Source organism: Mus musculus, chromosome 19 (genome assembly GCF_000001635.26).
Source record: "Mus musculus strain C57BL/6J chromosome 19, GRCm38.p6 C57BL/6J".
In the NCBI taxonomy this organism is placed as follows: domain Eukaryota; kingdom Metazoa; phylum Chordata; class Mammalia; order Rodentia; family Muridae; genus Mus; species Mus musculus.
Genome location: NC_000085.6, coordinates 44672347 through 44680090, shown reverse-complemented (window position 1 = coordinate 44680090; position 7744 = coordinate 44672347). Strand labels below are relative to the sequence as shown.

Sequence of the window (7744 nt, the reverse complement as noted above, 5' to 3'; positions counted from 1 at the left end):
TCCCCTCCCATGGCTCCCGCGACTTCTGAAGAGTCCAGACTTTTCCTGTCCTCGACTCTCTCATCATCCTCCCTGCCTCCCTCTCTTCTTCCTCTTACCTTGCATGCTGCTTTCTCTCCATCCTGCCTTCTCTCTACTCTTGAATGGTTTCCCATCAGAGTGTTCACTGCTACACAGGAGGCAGGAATACAGAGTCTCCCGCGGTAGCTCTGGACTTTGTGGGGGAAAAGTTATAAAGAGGCAGGCTATAACTGGATCTAAAGAGAACCTTTCTCCTAAGAGCTGCTCAACAGTGGTGCTGGACAGCACCCAGCTCCTACCACCTGGGCTTCTCCACTATGGAAGATGATGTAGAAAAGATTGCCCAGCAGAAAGGAAGTTGCCTAGTATACCCCCATGAGGCCTCTTCCTCAAATTGTTATTATAGTTACTCATAAATTATTGATACAAGCATTCACTAGTATTAATTATTGTAGCTACTACAGGTCAAGTACCTATAAAATGCCAGACATTTTACATTTCCTCTTGTCTCCCGCCATCTTCCCAGAGCCCCTCCAAAGCGGACGTTATTATCCGTGTTTTATAGATGGGCCAACCGAGACTGGGAGAGGTTAAACCAGGTGCCACATGACAGTCACAGAGCTGGGATTTAACCAGCTCTCAATCTAAAACCCGTGTTGCTTTCATCAAAACTCAGATTTTCGAGCTGGGCGTGGTGGCGCACGCCTTTGATCCCAGCACTAGGGAGGTAGAGGCAGGCGGATTTCTGAGTTTGAGGCCAGCCTGGTCTACAAAGTGAGTTCCAGGACAGCCAGGGCTATCCAGAGGAACCCTGTCTCGAAAAACCAAAAAACCAAAAAAACAAAAACAAAAACAACCTCAGATTTTCTCAGCCAACATTCGTTCATAGAAGTGAGAGCCTATGATATTATAAGGCCAAAAGGGTTAAGTAAGGGACCCCTACAGCTTAAAGAGATTGAGGGGACTAAGAGCCAGTTTAGCATAGAGGGAAAAACATCACAAGAGACTCCCCTGTCATGCAAGTGGTTGGAAGTGTCAGGTAGACAGAATACACAGCACCCATGTGTGTATATGAACAAGCATAGTCATGTATGTGTGAGTCTATCTGGAAGCATGCAGAGCCTTTAGTCAGAGAGCTTTGGGAGAACTGGGAGTCCCAACAGCATGGTGCTCCACCCTGCTGGTCTGTGCGATGACTATCTCTAGTCTAAGATGACTAATTCTTCCACTAGTCATCCAGTGAGGCCCAGGCAAGGCCAGGATGATGATGTTGGGAGCAGAAGGGTTTGGGGACCTTGTGTGCACATAGCAGCTCTCTCTTCTCCACATACATTTGGAGCAGGGGTTGGGCAGAGGAAACAGAAGGAAGGAAGGAAGGAAGGAAGGAAGGAAGGAAGGAAGGAAGGAGAGGGAGGGAGGGAGGGAGGGAGGGAGGGAGGGAGGGAGGGAGGGAGGGAGGGAGGGAGGGAAAAGAAGGACAGTGGCCTGAGTGGACAGGACAGGGGTGACAACCAGAGTCCCAGAAGCTGTTTATGATGCAAAGATGTGGAAAAGCTTTGTATTGCTTCCCTGGAGAAAGGAGCCTAAAACTGAAGTCTAATTATAACGAATGATTGTTAATGAGTTGTCTAAACATAATAGATGAAAAGAATTAAACACCCAGAAGAAACAGGGTTTCATTAACACACAATAAAGAAACCACAAGTAGGGTGAGCGGTGCCCTCCCCTGGCGTGCAAGACACCCTCTCTTTTTTCCATGTGGGCCGGGCAGGTGGCAGCAAGCCAGGCCCTACAACAAGGAAGCTTGTGATTTTCAGGGTACCCTGAGCACTGTGGGCAATCAATGTTTGCAAGGGTGGGAGTTGCTAGGAGCCATACCTTTTCCACTCTATCTCTGTGTAGGTTCACAGTTTATGGTGTGTATCTGTAGACCAGTGGGATTTGGCTATAGTAAGTGTGAATCGTGTGTCTCTTCCCAGAGTGGACACCAGTGGTTGATGGTGTGTGGGATCTCAGACTCTAGCTGAGGTGCAATCTCAGCTTTTAGGGCTGCTGCTGTAGCCAGCCTTCTGCTCAATGTACCTTGAGTCTGTGGGAGGGAACACAGCTGGGCAAGGACATACGCACACACATAAAATCCTGTAGGTTGGGTGTCAACCGCACTCATTAGAACTCAAAGCTCTAAAGACATCAGAGCTCATTTAGTGCAGACTACATCAGCTAATGCCCCGAAAGGGACGGTAACAAGTCTAAAGTCACACAGCTTCAAGCATACTTTCTCATACTAGTCCAATACACTTTCTTTTTCAGAAGCCATTCCATACCCACAGTTTGCACAACAGCTACACACACACTAAGGTAACACTCTACTGTATACCTACTATACCTCAGCAACGTGGCCCCAGACTCTTCTGGGTAAGGCAGAAATATTTAGGGGTTTGCCATCGAGGTAACAGCAGCCATCTTTGCACAGGGAGGGGCCACAAGTGACCCCCGAATGGCACAGTGTGCAGGGGCTTGTAGGGCAGGGGCTGTTCCAGCCAGGAGTGGGAGAGCTAGCGAGAATCGGGCTTTGACTGACAGGTTAATGAAGCGCTTTATACTGGTGGTGTAACTGCAGAGGCAGGATGGGAGCAGGCTCTCTCACATGACACCCACACAAACATATACATCCCATTACACAGGTGACATCCAGAAGGGTAGAAGCCAGGAGAGCCAACCTCCTGAATGGCCTCCTAGATCCAGAAGGGTGGCGCCGGCTCTGCAATCCCTTCATCCATCCAGGGCTCTTAGGGTTGGAGGGATGATGTAATACCAGTGGTATTAATTAAGTCTAAGCCACACAAAAATGAGAAGTAGGGAAGCCAAGGGCACTGGGATTCTTTGATCATAGTCAGGATGTATCACCTACAGAAGGAATAAAGACGGGCTCAAACTGAGGCTAAGCCCCAGTATCCAGGAAGACTCTTGATGGGAATGGGATTCTGGGTGAGCATGAGAGACTTTAACTAACCTTGCTTACACCCATCCAGGACCTGGCCGCCTACCTCCCCCCAACCTTTGCCCTTCTTTTAACCCCGCCCCTTTGGAGCCTACATTGATTGGCTGCCTTGCAGGCAGAGAGGGCCAACCAGCCCCTGCAGCGCCAAGAAAAGTTAATTTGGAGTTCTGGTCTCCTCCCAGGATGCATTTGGGCGGCCGCCCGTAATGAGATGCATAATTGCGGAGGCCTGCCAACAAAAGCAGGCTGGATTTAATTGAGTCAACGCATGGCCATTAATAATCTGACGGCAGTCCTCCCCACACACTCTACCCCTACCCTCCATCATCTAATGTCTTGCTGCCCCCAATTTACTGGGCTCCCATCCCGGGCTGGGATACAGAGCTGACCATTTCCCAGACTGCCCCAGTGTGCAGAAAGACCAGACCGCCCTAGGATGTCACGTTAAATCTACCCATCTCTCCATCCCTGCATCAATATACCTTGATAGGTACCTATATCCAACCAACCTCTTTGTCCATTTCGTGGCTGCACTAACGTTTCCTAAGCAAATTCCACAAGTCAGGTTCTAGGTTTGGACCTGGGAACACAAGACAATATAGACGCCCCCAGTGTCTTGGAACTCACCAGCACTCGCAAGCTCTCCTTATGTGCTTGGCTCTCAACTTCAAATTCCCACAGGTGCATTCACAGCCTAGCCTTCACCCCTCTTCTATAGCTGCTGGCTGCCTTTCATGTCCTCAAAAGGTTCTGACAGCTGTCCCATTATGTCTCATTCAGATGCTTATTCACCACATACCTGTCCCCACGCCTCTACTCCATAATGTCCCCAAGTGTCCTGCCTGTCCTCAACCACAGTTTCCATAGGAACCCTGGCCATCCTGCTCCCCCTCCCCCATCCTTCATCTTCAAGACAAGCTTCCAGTGACCCTGGTCTACCTGTTTCCCTGCTGTCCTTCCTTCTGCCCCCCTTCCACGCCCCCTCTTTGTTCCTCCCTCCACCAGTCTGCCAACATGAGCCACCCCTCCCCCAGTTAGGTCTATATTCTAGAACTGGCCCTACACCTGCAAAATGGGAGTACTAAATGCCTCCGGGGCTGTCGAAGGTAATGTTAAGATGGCCCTTGTAAGAAACAGTCCAAAGCCTGGTACACCCTGGTGTTCTTCGCTGGTTTTAGCTGAATGGAAATGCATTGATTCTCCACACACACCAAGTTCTGGACTCCTCAGCCACCCATGTGAGTCTCAGGATAACTATTTTCTGGAGTAGGTTAAATCTGTTTTGTTTGTTTGTGAGGCCAGGTCTTACTCTGTAACCCAGGCTGGTCTCACAGCCATCCTCCTGCCTCAGCCTCCAGACAGTCCTGGGATTACAGGTGTGTGCCATCATGTCTGTCTGGGACTCTCCTGGAGCCTGGCCTGATGTGGTGGAAATCGCCCCTCCCCCTTCCCAGGAAGGCGAACTTGGTCTTTCCCATCCGTGCCACAGATACCTCTGTGCCTTCCTTTCCTACAGGAAGTGGAGGGACCTTGATGTGAGTATGTGGGTAAGAGGAGGGTAAGAAGACACAGGTAAGCTCTTGTGAGGTGGCACATTAGCCTGGTTTGGGGATTGGGTAGGGTGAGGGGACCTTGGGCAACAAAGTTTCTTATAAAATGACAATCACGCCCCCTTCCCACCTGCTGGGAAGTGCTTCTGTATAGTTTTGGGGAAAACAGAAGGAAGAACTCCCATGTTTGGGTAAAGGAGTTGGCACTGAGGAACCCAAGCCCTTGCATGTATCCCCCAACTCAATAGCTACCCTCTGTGTTTGGTGTTGGGAGGCTATGGTCACTAGGCTAAGAAAAAACGTCCTCTTCCCAGACCCTGAGCCTTTCCTTCCAGACTAGGATGGGCCCAGCAGGCTTCCGGGAGGAGGCGTTGGGGGCTGAGCAATCTGGGCTACACAGGCGGCCGCACGTGGGCTCGCGACTCCTCGGAGAATCCCCGTCACCGCCGAAATCGCCGAAATTGGCTGCAACTAGTAAAGATGCCAGGAATTTGCACCTTGCTCTGTGACCTAAAGCAAAAATGACATGAACATTGACAAATTTGACAAGGAAATTTGTGCAAAAAACAACTTCTATTTGGCTAGCCAAGCAGCAAATATGCCGGATGATACGCTTTATTAAGCAATCCATTTCTCAGCAATAGCGGCGCCATCTGCAAAGGTTACCGCGCATCAGGCTCGGCACAGAATTTCATCTGCGTCTGCAGTCGGGGCCGCACGCGGACACATTTTTCATGTACATGCGATTCCGGATGCAAATAGAATCCGTGATGAAGGAGGTGACCTTCCGGGCCGAGCTGCGCGCGCGCGCTAAAGTCACGCGCGGGCTCGCGGGGAGCGGGCGGGGCAGAGAGCTGGAACCGTCCGTGGGGCTAGAGCTGGTGGGCTGCTAGGGGTGAGTGAAGACCAGGGGGCCGCTGGGGCTTATTCCGCATCTTTGGATCTTTGGTCTGAAAAAGAAGGCTACTGGCAAGCATTGGCCCTATCCTCCCACTTTACTGATGTGCAAACTGAGGACTTGAACCAGCGTATTGACCAAGGTCATAAATATGACCATGATGGGATTGGAGTGAGGATCCTGTACCATGACCTCCTATGCTAGTATAGAGGGTTCAGAGATGCTGGGTTACTGCTAACCGGATAACCGGAACAAATCAAAGCCCTTTGCCTCAGTTTCCCGTTCTGTTGCTGTGTACCATTACTTTGTTGTGATGGTTGCATTAATAAGTGCTCAGGATAGTGGCTCGCAGAGTGTGAGATCTTTCAAAATATTTGTTGAGTAAATTTGTTCCTTGTCCCTTCTGGGCCGTGAGACAGAATGGATGCAGGTTCATGCCCTTCCCCCTACTCAGGGAGACAGGTGTCTAATGTCTCTCTAAGGGAAGTCCCCAGCTCCCCCCCCCCGCCCCCGCCAACCCATCCCCTCCAATCACCCAATTTCCCAGCCTATCCTTTCAATGCAAAGAAACAAACAGGGTCTTAGTTCCCATTCCCAGGCTTGGGTGGTTATTCCTATCTACTCCAGCTAGACTTGTGGTCCATCGAGACCGAAGACTGTCTGTGTTTCATGATCGGTCATATCTGTGCTCAGTGACTCCTCCTTCCGTTCAGTGGTGGCTCACTCAGGCAGATTCCATTGATTAAGTCCCTTCCTGTCTCCTACCTTCAGTAACGTGTGTGTGTGTGTGTGTGTGTGTGTGTGTGTGTGTGTGTGTGTGTGTGTGTGTATTTGTTTGGGGACAGAGTTTCCTCACTATGAGATCCTGGCTGGTCTGGAACTGCCTATGTAGACCAGGCCCTGCAACTAGCTATGTAGAGCAGGCATGCCTTGAACAGAGACTCACCTGCCTTTGCATTCCCAGCTCAGCAGCACTTTTGGACTTGATGTGAGGCTCCACCCCTTTACTGGTCTCTACCCACTGCTTTCCCATGATTCCCCCTTCCCTGACTCTTCTCCCAGAATAACTTGTAGCTGGTATCAGCAGAAATTATTGTGATCTTTTTTTCCCTTTTTCATGGTTACACACACACACACACACACACACACACACACACACACACACACACCCCTATAGTCCTCCAACCTCTATGGGGCCTGGGTTGGGGGGGCATATAAAGCATTAGCCTCCCAAAACAGTCTTTGCACTGGGTAAGGTTTACGTGAGTAGGCCTGTTTCCCAAGGTCCTTCACTCTTGTCTCTCCGTCATCATTTGCCCAGTTCTAGAACCCATAGTAACTGTCCCCAAGGCTTCTTACCTTGGAGAGAGGTCTGAAGGGTGACAGGCTTGGTCTCAAAGGTAGGCTCCCAAATCTACCAAAAGGATAATGTTGAACCAAACTTAAATTCTCTGAACTTCAATATTCATTCACATCTGGAAAATGGGGGAGAGTAATAGTTTAGAGAAGCCAATGAGTTTAACTGTCAAATCAATTATGAAATGGGTCAATGGATTTCTTTTCTCCTCCGTTTTCATTTGGGTTTGGGGCTGGTTACCGACCTTCCTCCCCCAGACCTACTCCAATGAGTGTGTTTTTCCAAAGGACCAGGATGTCAACCAAAAAAAATCCATTCTGTCCCAGTTCCTCATCCTGAGTAGTTTAAACCGGGACGAAAAAGAGCCAGAAGCTGTTCGCTGGTCTGCTTAACCCTTGGTGGGGGCCGGATGGGAACATCTGCGAAATGTAAGCCTAACTGTAAGCCCAGATCTGAGTGATGAGGCTCCCCACCACCTCGGCAGCAACTGTAGCTACAGCCCAGCTCAGCAAGGGTGCCAGGCTGCAGAGGTCTGGGTCTTTGCTGGGGCAGGGAAGAAACCCTTTCAAGGTGCAAGAGGCCTCCTGGATGGCCTTTATTTACTCTTTGTTCTTCATCTTCTCACCACCCCCTTCCCCTTGCTCCCCACCCCCTCCAACTCCGCTTCCCGGGCCCTCATTGAATTCTGCGATTTCTTGACACTTCTACAGTATAGAGTGTCTAGAGTCTAGACTGAGGTCCCGAGGGGCAGAGGATCTAAGGCCCACCCAGCAGACCAGGTTTAGGAGTTGATGTCCCGAAGTAGCTACTCCAACTCGCTTCTCCCGAAACCTCTCAGGTAAGAACCTTCTGGTAGGGCAAAGACCACGGAGGGGCGTGCCCTCGGGGGCGTGGCCAGCGGCTCCGCCCGCCCCTTC

At 50.4% G+C, this 7744-nt stretch overlaps 1 long non-coding RNA gene across 1 annotated transcript; it reads right to left on the bottom strand.

The window, feature by feature from the left end:
- Positions 1-5174: 5174 nt before the first annotated feature.
- Gm41854 lies at positions 5175-7674 on the bottom strand. The gene is made up of 3 exons (XR_877880.2): positions 7595-7674; positions 6830-6945; positions 5175-5522 (listed from the first exon to the last, which is right to left on the bottom strand). It is a non-coding gene; the product is annotated as a predicted gene, 41854 (long non-coding RNA).
- Between the last annotated feature and the right edge of the window lie 70 nt (positions 7675-7744).